Source organism: Ochlerotatus camptorhynchus, unplaced genomic scaffold, assembly GCF_037179485.1.
Source record: "Ochlerotatus camptorhynchus isolate MF236.1 unplaced genomic scaffold, CSIRO-AGI_Acam_v1.1 ptg000012l, whole genome shotgun sequence".
NCBI classification, from domain to species: Eukaryota; Metazoa; Arthropoda; class Insecta; order Diptera; family Culicidae; genus Ochlerotatus; species Ochlerotatus camptorhynchus.
In genome coordinates, this window is record NW_027040504.1 from 1784923 (window position 1) to 1800492 (window position 15570).

The following is a 15570-nucleotide window of genomic DNA, read 5'->3' on the forward strand; positions in this document are numbered from 1 at the left end:
CGAGAAAGCGCTTTAAGTTTTCTGATGTGCGTTTATTTAGTTTATTTATTTCTACTTGTCAACAGATAAAATAGTTACCCTAATGACAATTTTCTATATCCAAACATCAAAACTGCTTCAAACACAAAATTAACGCAAACATCTCTTAAAGCTACGCTTATTTTTCTCGCGGGACACATTAAAATCGAACACATAATAACAACTATTGAAAACGCGGCACATACTCAACATTGGTTCGTGTACGCCATAGTTGGTCCTCGAACGCCGGTTGTTGAAGAACGCATGCAGCCGGAGGTCCCGTCGTTGAGTGTTGATGTCAAGAAGACTGAGAAGTGTGGAGCAGTCGACGTTCCCTTGCAGAAGATCCGCAACGAAACAAGCCTTCGCCACATTACGCCTTCCTTCCAAGAGCTCCAGGTCGATGAGGTTACAGCGACTTTCATAGCTCGGCAAGTTACGCGAGTCGCGCCAACGAAGGTGTCGCAACGCAAAGCGAATAAATTTTCGCTGAACAGCTTCAATTCTATGGATGGCATTCTGATAGAATGGCGACCAAACAACGGCAGAGTATTCCAGTATAGGTCGAACCAGGGAACAGTATAAAGCCTTCAGGCAATACAGGTCCTTGAAGCTTTTGGCGAAACGGAATAAAAATCCTAGCTGCGATGAAGCTTTAGATACAACATAAGCAATGTGATCCTTGAACGTTAATTTGCAATCGAGCATGACTCCCAAGTCCTTGACAGTCGATTCGCGTTTCAAGCTTATTCCTCTTAAGGTGTAATCGTGGAAATGCATCGCCCGTTTACGGCCAAAGGAGATGACCGAGCACTTGGACACATTTAAAGACATCCTGTTTATCCGGCACCAATCATCAAAGACTTCAAGTTCTTGGTGGAGGAAATGAGCGTCTTGAGGCCCTTTTATTACGTAGTAGAGCTTCATGTCGTCAGCGTACGAGAGTTTAAGGCATTTGAGGATCAAGTTCACGTCGTTCATATACAACAGGAAAAGCAATGGCCCCAGGTGGCTGCCTTGAGGAACACCAGATGTAACAATGAAGAGTGGAGAAGCGTAGTCACCGATCTTAACAGACATAGATCTGCCAGTCAGATAGGAGCGAAGCCAGGTAAGTAGACTCCCATGAACACCCATTTTGTCATATTTAGAGATGGTAATTTCATGGTCTATCGAAAGCTGCAGAGAGGTCGGTGTATATGGCGTCAACTTGATGGCCACGTTCAATCTCACGAATAATTAACGATGTAAAAACAGTTAGATTAGTCGTCGTCGAGCGCTTAGGCATGAAGCCGTGTTGATCCTGAGAAATACTGTACGAGCAGTCTTGAACCAACTTTTCCAGGACAATTAGCTCGAATAGTTTGGAGATAGCACTCAATGCAGCTATTCCGCGGTAATTGACGACAGTCTGCTTGCATCCTTTTTTGTGAACAGGGAAAACAAACGAATCCTTCCAACATTCTGGAAAAACTCCGGAGGTCATTGACAAGTTGAAGACCTTAGCTAAGGGCTCTGAAAGAGTGTATAAGCAACGTTTCAGTACTAATGAGGGAATTCCATCTGGACCAGATCCTGTTTTCATCTGTTTCCCGGTTGAAATCACCATGTCGCTGTGGATGGTGAATGGAGAACCAAACACCGACGTACGAGGGACATTACTCGTGGCAGCAGCAATTTCCTGAGCATCAAGAACTTCGTCTGAAAAAACGCTGCTGAATTGTGTGCGAAACATATTGGCGATATCTGCGACTGAGTTGGCATCAGTAACGCCATCAGTCATATTGGACGGCAATCCCGTTTCTTTCCGTTGCTCGTTCACATATCGCCAGAATTCCTTAGGATTAGTTTATGCGTTCAATTCGTAAACGTGACCAAACTTCCCAGAAAATTGCTTTAACTTCTGCAGGAAGTACAGTTACTTCCGAGAAAGTTGTTGAAAATTACCTTGAAAATTGATCAATCTTCTTCTTGAGGTTGACAAAATTTCCTCTGAAAGATGTTTAAACTCCCCTAGGAAGTTGGGCAATGGTATATTTACATACTTTTTTCTAATCTGTCTAAACGTTTTCAGAAACTTATCCAGGAAGTTACTCAAACATCTCCAGAAAGCTGTTCAAACTTCACTAAAAATTTGCTCACACTTCTTCAGGAAGATGCTATCAAAACAAATGCAACCTTTTCCAGAAACTGTCCTAGAAAGTCAAAATTCGCCATAAAATCGTCCAAAGTTCCCAGATATTCGGTAAAACTTCCCCAAGAAGTACACACTTAGAAATTATTATTTTTACACGAGACGTAATTCAGCTTTGATGTAAATCATGGAACGTAAACAAACATGGCATGTAAAATTAAGTGTCCTGAAACTGAAACATATGTACAAAAAGTGCGTTTGATTGAATTGATTTTCTCGTCCTTTTCAACTGATGTCAAAAGGACCGCTTGCATGTGTCGGTCTCAGGGCACTGAAATTTAACTGTCTTTTTCGTAGTGTGTAATTCTACCATCCCCAGGAAGTCTTTCAAACTTCTCCAGGAAGACATTCGAATTCCCTCAGCAAATTTGTTCAAATTTTTCATGAAAAATGTACAAACTTTCCCATAATGAAGCATAAAATTTATCAAAATAGAATCCCTAATTATTACTAAAAGTTTTCTAAACTTTCTTAGGAGATTGTCCAAACTTTTCTTAAAAGTTATCCAAATTTCTTTGTACAAGTTCTTATGAAACTTTTATGGAAAGTTGTTCATATTTTCCCAGTAAGATGATTCAATTTGTTACAAAAAATATCCAATCTTCTACAGGAAGTTACCAGAAAAATGTATACAATTATTCAGAAGTTTATCAAGTTGCCCAAACTTCACCGGAATGTTTTCAAACTTACCTAAAAAGATATCTAAATATTCTGGAAAATGCTGAAAAATCCTCTGAAAGTTGTCTAAACATCCCTATGAAGTTGTTCAATGGTATCTGATTTTTTTTTCTAAACTGTCTAAACTCCAGTAAACTATTGAAACATCATTAGCAAGTTGTCCAAACTTCCCAAAAAAGTTGCTCAAACTTCTTCAGAAAGTTGCTCAAACTTCTTCCGAAAGTTGCGTAAACTGTGTCAGAGAGTTGTCTTTATTTCCTATAAAAGTTGTTTGAACTTCCACAGAAAGGTATTCAATCTTCTTCACAAAGTCTTCTGAATTTTCCGAGGAAGTCATTCAAACTTCGCCAGGAAGTCATTCAAACTTCACCAGGAAGTCATTCAAACTTCCCCAGCAAGTCGTTCGAATTTCTCGTGGAAGTCTTCAAGCTTCCTCTGAAATTTGTTTAATTGTTTCATGTAAGTTGTACAAACTTTCCCAAAACTTTACCTAATCTTCCTCGAGAATAGGTATAAAATTTAGCAAAAAAGTTTAACAGATTCCTTCAGAAAGTTCTCTAAACTTTCATACTTTTCTAAAAAGGTATCCAAACTTCCTCTGGAAGTTGTTCAAAGTTCTTCTGAATCATTTATAGGGAATTCCCAGGAAGAGCCATCCCGTTTCCCGGGAAACCAAAAATGACCAGACACTACAAAGAAGTTGGCCATCCAAGAAGTATTCAAAACTTTTCCAGAAATTTGTCAAAGGCCACAGTTGTTTAATCTCTCCCAGAAAGTTGCCCAAACTTCCCTAGTATTTTTTTCGCACTTCTCCAGAACGTTGCGCAATTCGTCCAAAGGAAGTCTTCCGAACTGCCCCTGAAGGTTGATCCAAATTTCTGAATTTTGCTCAATCTTCCCTAGGATATTGTTGATGACGCCCTGAAAGTTGTTCAAAGTTCTTTAGAAAGTTGACAAAACTGCATTAGAAAGTTTTTCAAACTTCCCTACACACTTAGAATATTTTACAGGAGTCAGCATTTTTTAACTGGGTTTTTCGATTACTTCCAAAAATTTTGTAAGAAATCAAAAGATCGTTATCGGTATGGAATCAATGAAATCGACAAATTTTATATTTCTTATCATTAAATGGGGTTAGTGGAACTAATATTTTTTTTAAACTTTATTAGAGAGATTTTTAGCCGTTGACTAGTTCATCTTTATAAAATGGGAGGCCCCAGAGGGGGGTTGTGCCAGCAATTTTTGTTACGGAGTTGACTTACAATTCACATGTACTCAAATAGAAGCACATCCAGTAAAAAGACTAACAATACAGGCAACGAGAAAAAAAAATCTGGTACATCAAAGTTAGGTAGGGTTTTGAAAGAGATCGGAGCTCCACCGTAGAAGGGGTATCCCCGTCCGGTAGAGATGTACCGTCAGTCAAAAGAAAGTTAAAAGGAACTAAATGTTGTTGTATAACCCAGCGTCCTTGAGGAAATAAATAACTGTCGCTAAAGTGGAAGGTTCGTCACCCAGTATGTCCCTAATGCTGTTGGGAAGTGCGTACTGCTCCCGTAGTTGTTGGTATTGTGGACACAGGCATAGGATGTGTTCCACCGATGCAGTGGTTCCGCAAACGTAGCACATTCTGTGGAACTGCGTCCCACCAAAACTATGTGAGTTCCTTGTATGACCTGTCCTAAGACGAGAAACCACCTTCTGGTCCCGTAGTTTCGACATATCCGTCCAAGCTCGTCGTTCCTTTGATTCTTCGGATGAAGAGGGATTGGGATTGGCACCACTCTGCTTCCCAGGCTTCCCACATTTTGCTGACAATCCATCGCTTTCTGTCCTGTAGTGGCACTTCTTCGGTTTAACGGGGGCCAGCTGGTCCAGACCCTGCCAGGCTGTCGGCTTCGCTGTTTCCTGGGATACCGCAGTGCCCAGGGATTCAGGAAAACACCGTGTTCGGAGGTGTGGCCTCCACAATACCCTGTATCCAGGGGTGAGCCATGGTCTCCGATGTAAGGGCTTGTATCACGCTGTACGCATCGGATAGCACCAGTATGGGCCAGTCCGAGGGTGTTGTAACGGCAACAAAGATGGCCGCAGCTTCGACGGAGAAAACCGAGCATTGTGGCGGTAGGCTGCTACTCATCGGTGCTGAAATTCCAGCTACTCCAATTCCGACCCCGGCTCGGGAAAGCGATCCGTCCGTGTATATGTGGGCATGGGTTGGGTAGTCCGAGCCTAGCAGTGCGGCTATTGTTCTCTTCAGCGCTGCAGAGTTATCTCCAGCCTTGAACCTGCTTTTTATCCGACTCTCGATTTTTGGTGGAGGTATGCGCCAACTTTTGTCTCTTCATCGAGGAGAAAGATCCTGTCATTTCCGGAGGTCATTGCGATAAAGGCAGCGGCTTTCGTTGCAATTGCTGCGGTTATACGATGGCGGAAGGGCAGAATACCCGCTTCGATGCATGCGGCATCGGTGGGCGTTGACGAAAGAAGACCCGAGACAATCCGAACGTAGGTGTTAAAAGTTGGTGCTAGTATCTGCACGAGCTTTTCGGTGGCGATGCACGTCATCTCAAGACCGTACAGTAGGCGACTATCGATGACGGCTCTTGCAACCCGGAAACGAGTGTTGCGATTGTTAGATCGGTGGGGGCGAGAGATGGTGTGGATCAAGTTGATCCTACTGCGGCAGTCGTTCTTGATCGCCTTAAAGTGCTGCTCGAAGTTGAGGAACCGGTCAACTAGTACCCCCAGAATACGGACCGTCTTCTTCAGTGCTATGGGCTCTGGAACTAAGATGTTAAGGTTCTACAAAGGGTAAATAATTTGTCTACTTCTTCTTTTCAAATATTCTTCGATCATCATTTTCTAAATGTATGGGTAAAACTCATTGGAAGTGCATATCAACGCGCCAAAACTGTTTCATAAATATCAACTGTTATGGTGAGGAAAGTTTAACCATCTTTTTTCTTCCTTCATTTCACTACAACAGCAAATGTGACGTTACACTACCTAGTGCATACGGACAGGTAGACAAAAAACTCATATTGCTAGACCTCGCTGTATGAAATTGTGTTTACACCTCTGATGGTGGTAAGCTCCAACCGGTATTATCCTCGGATTAAATCCTGATCACAAAGGTCAAGCTGCTATGGTGTCGATGTCGATGTCAATTAATACGATCCTTAAAAAACATTTGGCACATCCTTCAATTAGGACCGGTATGAAATGTTGATCCGAGTTGGAGCTTACCGCCATGAGAGGGAAAGCGAATCACAGGTTACGTGCACTGCTGCCATATTTCCTGTTAGTGTTTAATTCAATCTTCTGTGACTTTTTTAATTGGACCGGTAAAATGACTAGAATGGTCGTTTTTGTTTTATTTATTCAGTTTTTGATATTTATCTACCATTAAATACATCCACTCATCTATGTTAATGAGTCAAACTTCGCAATTACTTGATTTAATAAACGTAAATTCATTGCTAGAGGCAATACATCTGGCACCTCTGTTTCAATGATACTTTCACGATTGCTAGCAAAGCAATAAAGTTGAAATGGTTTTCTTTGTGATAAATTTTGTTCACCAAGAGTTTTGTGAAGTAGTCGTTTTAAGTTTCGTGTATTCGATTGCGTTTAATTGTGCTATACTTCGAAGAACACATGTAAGTAAATACAGTGAATGTGTTTCACCCAGGAAATTTACGATCTAAATTCATGAAATACATGTTTTGAATTTTCGTATTCATAATGTATGAATGTATGTGTAAACTAATGATGATGATTGAATGATATTTAAAAAAAGAAGAAGAACACAGAATTACTTACCCTTTGAAGAAACTTAATGAAGTTATCCCGTACCATACCATCAAGAATGCAATATAAATCATAATTGCATACTACACGGCGTAAATCGAGCAATTGCGCTAAATAAACATTCAGATCAAAACTTTCAACCATTAATGATATTACATATAATTACACCATGTATGGTGTGAAATACCATTCCAGTTCTCCACCAATATATAAAAACAAGACATCATAGCTAATTGCTTAATTTTTTTTTTGACGTAGGACTACGTTTTTGATTTGTATATGGGGGTACACTTTGTGAAAACCGAAAATGGAACATGTAACAAATTAAGAAAGATTTTGAACGTTAATAACTCAGCTGCCCCTGGTCCAATTTCAATAATTTTATCACCAATCGATCAGAAATATGGCTACGCATCGATAACAATGCTTCCGAATGTTGATTTTCAACAAGACACTATTGAAAAACTGGTAAATATCTAGCATTGTCAAAAAGCGTCAAATTAACTAACAAATCCACCAATTACCTACATGCATATGCTGCTTCCCCAGCACAGTCGTCAGAGAGTAGTAAGTAAACGAAACAAGTCGAAGTGGCATTCGTCTCCGATCCTCGGGCGCGTGCGAATAGGGAGGATGGAATTGCGTAATATTTCGCACACTCATCGCCATACTCAGAACCACACGCTCCCAACGACCACACCACTGTGTGGTGGTGTTCGGTCGTCGAAATTAGTAGCAGCAGTAGCAGCAGTAGCAGTGCTTTCGGCGTGTGGCGTTGAAAATTGTTCTCCAGTAACAACGAAAGGCTGCCTGCAAGCAGCGAGCTGCAGAGCCCACATAAGTAACCATCAAAGGAAGAAGAAGCTGCACCGCTATGCTATGGATCGGAATCAGTAGCTCTTCGTGGGTCGCTGCGGGTCGGTCATCTATGCCATGCGTGTCACCCTTGCTCCAAACGACATACAGCTCGACAGCCTCATCCGTGTTGAACACCCAGCTCAGAATTACTCAACCATCACTACAAACCGGTCCTTTTCAGGGCCACCAAAAATTTGTTAAGGAGTATTATTTGGACATTGGTCAAGGTCATCAGTTCCCACAAGCAGCTAGCTATCAAGGCGCAACCTGTCTATAGAAGGTGTGGAATTGTAAGCCTGAATATATGCAATTAGTTTTTCCTCGGCTTTCATTTCGCACGATTCGTTTCTTTCGTTTAATCAATCACCCTTGTAGTGACGTCGAAAAGATTGTTTCAATCAGCGCTTACATATCAGGCATAACATTTGATAACGGCACAAAAGCATTTGTAAACAAACTTTCTAAGGCCCTTTACACGCGAACCAAAGTACGCCCACGCATACCAATACCACTTTCGGAAAGGTGATAGTTGCCCCTATCCGATGATGTTATTGGTTTGCAAATGCTTTTGTGCCGTTATCAAATGTTATGCCTGATATGAAATTTAATGTGGATTATAGAATTTTTTGTATGTTACCAAAATTTATAAATGGTTTGCCACTAAATTTTGAGATAATTTATTGATTATTGAATTATCACACTGTATACCATGACGAAGCAGCCTGTTTTTGAGTTTTTGCCTTTGTTTGTAAGGAGTTATCATTAAAAACAAATCGCCAGCGGGTATTTCCCGGCGACTTTACAAATAAATTAAATCAAACAAAATCATCATGCAGGAGTTGTTTTACTTCATATTTCACAAAATTGCTTTCGAGCGTTAAGACATCGTCTCCCACAAAGTTTACATTTTTCCCTCTACCAACACATACATCAGGGCTAGATAGATCTCCACAGGATCTATAGAATCCACGCAGTTTCAAAAAACCAAAATGCACAGCATAACGAAAAGAGGTCAGGTTTCGACCAATAGCAGATAGATTTTAATTCTAAACAAGCCAAACGATTGGAAATTTATCTACCAATCTCCTAAAATGAACACTCAGTTAATTTTCAATAGGTCATTATTGAAAAATACCAAATGTCCAACTGTTGCAATGGTGATCAAAATTATCACCGAATGTCTGAAAACAGCGCATTCCCTAACACAGACTTAAAAATCGAATTCGAAGCGGGCCCACTGAACGGTGCTCATTCAATCAGTGGTGGTGTCCAGTCCAGCAGCAGCAGCAGGAATGCTTTCAACAACAACAACAACGAAAGGCTTTCTGCAAGCAGCGAGCTGCATAGCTCATATGAGCAACCATAGAGAAGGAGGAAGAAGTCCCACCGCTAGGCTAGGATCGGAATTAGTAGCTCGTCGTGCGCAGCTCAGCATTACTCAACCATCACTACAAAACGGTCCTTTTCAGGACCACCATAAATTTGTAAAGAGTATTATTTGAACATTTGTCAAGGTCATCAGTTCCCGCAAGCAGCTAGCTATCAAGACTCAACCTGGTCTCTATAGAAGGTGTGGAATTGTAGGCCCGAATGTATTGGTGAGATTAATCATCGTCCGACCATTTTCCAGAACACGCTGGTAGGAATTTGAGAGAATTTAAGAGAAGTGGGAATAATTCGCTTTGGGTGAATATTCAGTCCCCAGAAAGCCAATAAAATCAAATTTGTGAGGAAATTAGCACTCACGAGTTCAATCTCTCCAAGTCCCTCCTTTTTTACATATTCTGCACAAACGATACTTTCCGCCCCGCCCCATTCATATGATTCGGAAGTAAATCCTGTGAGTGGTGAATAGAATACACTTTAATACCAAAATGCACAAAACTTAAAAATTCATAAATAACAAAAAATTCAAAATACACCTTTTAAAGTCGGGTAGAGTTGACAGTCCCTTGGATTCTCTTCATCAACTTTCTCTTTGAAATAAATACTACAAATTTGATACGCTTACAAATAAAAAAACGGAAAGAGTTAAGATAATTGATGATTGATCAATTAAAAGAACTAAATGTTCACATTTGTTCCGTCCACTAGAGGTCCTACTATTGATAAAAGAATATTAATTTTTTTTTGTAGAACTCTTCTCTGAAGTAAAAAAAACAATCAGACAATTTTAAAACAATTAGCCTACTTGGGGAAAGTTGTTAAAATATGCGTAGTAAGTCACTCAAACTTTTCCAGAAATTTTAAGCTGTCCCTAAACTCTTCCAGAAAGTCGACGAACTTCCCCAGACAGATGAAGATGTTCAACTTTCTTCTGACAGTTATCTATATTTCTCCAAAACGTTGCTCAAACATCTCCAGAAAGTTTACGATGTCCAAGCTCCGCGAGGAAGATGATCAAAATTATGTAGAAAGTTGTTTAAGTTACCCCAGAAAGTTAAAGTCGTCCAAAATTCTCCTTGTCGAAACATTCCCTGATAACTGTTCAAGGCTCTCCAGGAAATTGCTGATATTTTAAACCTGTTTCTATTTCAAGAATAATGCGAATATTTGTCACTCTTCAAAAGTGATAAAAGCAAAATCATCAAATTTTTCCTCATATTGAACCTGACTCTGATTGAAATCCCAACAAAAGATCTAATTTCCCTGCAAACAACAGAACCCTGAAAAGTGTCGATGAGGATTACCGAAACAATTCACACAAAAGAGACGCATCATGGATGCATTCCGATAATAATGGGCTATCATACAGAATCCTCTTTCGTTTCTTCTTGATTTTTCCCAATAAGTCCTTCTCCCACGAGTAAAATGCACCTCGAGATATCTACCAGTAGGAGATTAACACCTGAGCTCTAATTTCATCCCACACACTTTTGTCCTGAGCAACGGTTGTCGATCCTTGACTCGGAGATAATTTGAAAAACAGCTTGACTTCCATCCTCCCTGGACGCCATTTCTCTGGTTGTTCTCGAAAATCGTTAACGACCATCGAATAGCAAAAAAGAAGGAAGCAGGTATCATGTCTCGGTGAGAAAGGTTCGATCAAGATCAAGTCCTTTGTGCAAATTCATGCCCGTTTTGAAATCTCACGCGACTTCTCTTTCCGTTTGAAGATGGAAACCATCATCTTCGAAGAATACCAATCTCCCTACTACCTACTACAGAGAGGTACCGTTGTTTGCGGGTGGAGTTTTTGCTGGTATTCCATTTTCCTAATTCCTAGGTGCCTGATCTTTGATAGTAAGAATTCTAATTATTACCAAAAACCGAGTATCAAAGAATACAGAAGAAATAATACCGGCTAATACTCCATCCGCAAACAACGGTACCTCTCTGTATGCGACGTAGGGATTTTTTTTCATCGAAAGATGATTGAAATGATCTGACCCTCCCGGATTCTAATTTCGTGCGGCCATTGTTTGGGTTGTCTTATAAAGTGCCCCATGAACCTCCCCCGTCCCACCGCTCATTCCGCGCATACCTCGGCCCCTTTCCGGATACGGCCTCGGACGAAGCAGAGGTGAAAATGGACTCAATAATTAATCGATCCATTGCGCGTGTTTTGGCTCGATAGGAAAATGGGGCCCACTGCATTATGATGGGCGTCTCAATCTGTTCGCTCTGCTCTGCTCGCGAAAACAACAACAACCAACCGAGAGAAGATGGAAGGACGAAGAATAGTTGTTGGTTTTACACTGCTTGATTCCCTTTCTCCTATCGGTCTCGGTGTACGGTCGAGATCGCTTGGCCTTACCTGCAACTGGTTGAAGCTCCCTCGGCGAAGAATAGGAACGATCGCGCTAAAGCCATTAACAGATAATTATGGAAAAATCGTTTGCCAGGCGGTATGATAGGCATACACGTATATCAACTAGCGCTGGTTGGTGTTGTTGCTTTGTCTGAATTTGTGATGCAACTCCAATTCTAGTTTCAATGTTTTTTTTTTATTAAATTGACGGTAATTAGTTAGGATTGGTCCAAACAGATGTAACAGCTAAGTTAAACTTACATTCAAAAGGTAGATTGTTATCGTTCTTATCTAGACTTTCAACAACTCGTGCATACCTGAAAAGAAAAGAAAGTATAAATTAGTGAAAAAGATAAAACTTCAGCAGATTAGAAAGTTGAATAATTCCAAACAACCACTTCAATCTTCTGCGCATGAAATCCACCCAAGTAGTACGGTTTGCCATTAGTTCAGCCCAAATAAATTGTCCATACAATTTTCCCTCCTGCAAAAGTACAATCGCTCCAGATGAGTGAAAGGCGAGACGAGAACTGGAGGCACTTGCCTTCGAAACGTGCGCCACACAAAATCATAAACCGCACCCAATGGACCAAGCATGGCTCGATTCGAAGTCATTCAATATGGCCTTCGTTTTGTGATCTTCCACCAAATGCCACACTTTCAAGCCGAATCGCACACCTCGTAATTAACAAGCGCAACCAAAGAGTTACCAAACGTGGACATTTTGTCATTTGTTCACGACAAAAAAAAACAGCACAAAGCACCAACGTTGGCCCACACCAAGCCACCCTTAAATAACGACGACAAATATTGGACGTCTCAATATTTGCTTTGAAATTACGGCAAAACAAAAGAACGAACGACTCCGGCAGTTGGTTGGTGAGTGAAGTCGTGGGGCAGGATAAGGTGCCTATAGCTAGTACATATTAATGCATTGGACCACGGAGTCTGTGATTGCCGAGGGATAGAACCGATAACCAAGTGCAGCAGCGGCGCTGCGACGCCGGTTGCCCATTTCCAACCAGTTCTCCATTAAAGCGGAACTTTGATCATACGCGCGAGGCGATATTTTAATAATGTAAACAAATGAGCGCGGTTTTCGCTTGGAGTGTATTATTTTCTCTCAAATCAGATGCGTTGCGTTGGGATGTTGGGAAAAAGGTGGAATTGGGCGGGGACTGTATGCAAACATCGTTTGCCCGCGAGAGAATGTGTGTACCGAGATAATCATGCTGGGGAGGCTTTATTGCTTTGGCTAGATGGTTAGAAGAAGCGTGTCCCCCGGTCGTAGGGTAGAGTTAAATGTTTTAAGAGGAATGGGAAATTAATTTCGATAAAGTAAACTATTTGCGTAGGTAATGTATGTTGATAAATGAAAATGATGACAATATTACTAGGCAACAGAGTATTCTGCAAGATCGAAATGCAAAAAAATCCAAAGAAATTGTATTTTTTTTATTTTTTTTTGTTATTTTTAATTCATCTGACATATGTGGTCTTAATGAACATGAGAATACATTTTCAAAACAGCTACAAAATTGACAAACTAGTAATTCTATTTTTAAAACGACCGGAAGTTTCGCCGAACTCAAAGAGATCCTCCACCACCGAAAAAGCTCGAATCATCGACGATATTGGTTCATTATATCCAAACAAAGTACGGTGGAATCTGTCCTGTAGTAGTGACCGCTGCCGAAGAGGACGCTGAGCAGCACGGAAGTCCAACATAGAAAGTAGCCGGGGAGAATCGACTTCACCATTTAGCAACTTCGCCACGAATGTCGCCTGTTGTAGTCTTCGCCTTCTTTCAAGGGTGCCCATGCCCAACAGTCTACATCGATCGGGATAGGCAGGGAGGTTCAACGGATCGCGCCAAGGTAGATGACGCAGTGCTAGCCGGATGAATCGTCGCTGGACACGTTCAATCCTTAAGGTCCAGGAAACATCATTTGGAGTCCAAACAACAGAAGCGGTTTCGAAAATTGGCCGTACCAGCGCGCAATACAAGGATTTCAAGCAATATGGATCCGTAAAATCCTTTGCAATTTTCGAAATAAAGCCCAACTGTCGATTCGCCTTGGCAATTATCGAAGTGTAGTGAGAATTGAACGTCAGTTTTGGATCCAGCACAACTCCGAGATCAGTAATCACTTCAACTCGTTTAAGTGAAGTACCCTTGATGCGATAATGCGATAATTGCTACTATGTAGGATGACAAAGCGTTTTTGTAATTACACCTTTTTAAATTCTTTAAAAAATATGATCAATAGGAATCATAAAAAAGGAACAAATGGTTGATTGAAGATTGATTCAATAGTACATTGTCGGTGCTACTAACATTTATGATAAGCTAGGTGTCAGTATTTCGTTAAATTTTGTCTGTAAATCATGTCTAATTTGGATTAAAATTACCTAACCGTGGTAACCCATTGGAAGCGAAATAAATTAAATCCTTTCAAGACTTATTCAAACAAAATACCGTATTGTGGGTTAACTATTTCGTGACAAATCTAGGTAATTGTGTTAGAAACCATTACATGACAGCTTCCACAAATTTATCAAATTTTTACGTTCTACAGCTAAAACTAATAAACTAGCATATACCGTGGCCAGAAAATTTTCCCGGTTTTCCTGGTTTAAATCTAAAAAAATTCCCAGTTGTTAAAATTCAGTAAAAAACGAACGATTGCAATATCACGTTATTTTTTGGCTACTTAGAATTAATGTGTATAGCGACAACGGTGGTGTAGTGGCAAGCGTGATTGCCTCTCACCCCAGCATTCCTGGGTTCAATCCCAGTCGGCGCCGCTGGGATGTTCTGAGGCATAAGTCTCTGATCACGGCTTCCTTCGGAAGGGAAGTAAAGCCGTTAGTCTCTGGTTCATAAGTTGATGGGTCGATAGGTAGTGTCCAGGTGTGGGAGCTACCTTCCTGGCGTCGGTAGCATTGGTGCTGAGCACGGAAAACAAACCAACGAAGAAAAAAAAAATAATTTGTATAACTTAAGGCTCAAATCTTCTTATGCTTTTAAAACGCAAACAATTTTTCAAAGTATGTACAAGAGTCATAGATTTTTTTGAGGATGCTTGGCTGAACCCTCCTGGGCTGAATGTATCGTTATACCGAAATTTAGAGAGAGAGATATTTAATTATTACATTGTTTTAGAAATCTTGAACTAGATACAAAGATCTTGGAGCAAGAATATATTTTCACGCATTTTGATGTGCTGACAGAAATTCAAAACAAAAAACATAGTAGTACTCAGAATCACAGTTCTAAATTAAATTTAGCGATTGAGATAGGAGGCATGAATGGCAGTTAATTTCATATAGATAAGTGTGGTAGTTTGTAGGATAATTTTAATTTTAGTTTATTTACGCGGTGATGATGTTGGTTCACTCGCAACTATTTGAAAAAAAATAAGTGTTTTCGAACGAAAGTGTACCAAAAGTGCTTCTGAACATGTTTCGTAGTTGGGTGTGGTGAAATTCGTGCATTCCCGGTTGATTTTGGAAATCCGTATCACAAAACTGCCCACCGATTCCTTTTTTTGCCGTTCGACGACGACGGGTGTGCTTTCGCAAGAGTAACGTTTATTTGATCCGTTTCTTTGCACGGGTGTGTGTGTTTTTTTTTTGTAACTAGCGTAAGTGTGCCTGCGATTTGCATTGAGTGTCGGAGATTGTAAGTAATCTGAAGGATGCCTCGCTGGATACGTCCAAGAATGGACGGGCAGTAGCTGGTGGCCGTGACCGGTTCCTGGGGAAACCACTAGATGCGACCCTCCCCCCAGATGACCATGGCAATACAGGAAATATTGGTATTGGAAGGTAATTGTTATTAGATATTTTGCAAACAGTGACAGATGGCGGACATGAAGAAGCAGTGGAGGTGCCGGGCAAAGGTGTTTATCCTAGACAAATAGTAAGTTACAAATTCGCTGTTGTCGTTGTCGTAGGCGCCGCCGTAGTCGCTGTCGTAGTCGCCGTCGTAGTCGTAGGCAGTACCGTTAGTATATTTAAAATTAACCACCAACCGCTGAAAATATGAAAATTGCGTATTTCTGTTGTTCATTACATGCCAAGTAAAATTCGAGAGCGTAATTTCATTTGAATAGCTTGTTCAACTACACTCATAAAATAAATCACATAGCCAGTGGAAAATATCCATGTGAATTTCACGTAACTTTCATGTGATCCCATAATTGGAAATTGCACCACTAAATCACATGAACGTTATGTGTCAAATGAAATCTAT

The 15570-nt window shown here is 40.6% G+C and overlaps 2 protein-coding genes across 2 annotated transcripts in view; both read right to left on the reverse strand.

The window, feature by feature from the left end:
- The window catches only part of Egfr (epidermal growth factor receptor), a 397555-nt gene that overhangs the window by 177730 nt on the left and 204255 nt on the right, over window positions 1-15570 (reverse strand). The window lies entirely within an intron of this gene.
- The window catches only part of MESK2 (misexpression suppressor of KSR 2), a 469347-nt gene continuing 455326 nt past the window's right edge, over window positions 1550-15570 (reverse strand). The window contains exon 12 of the mRNA XM_065221293.1: window positions 1550-1560. The gene's annotated coding sequence lies outside the window, so the exon portion shown is untranslated. The remainder of the gene's footprint in view (window positions 1561-15570) is intronic.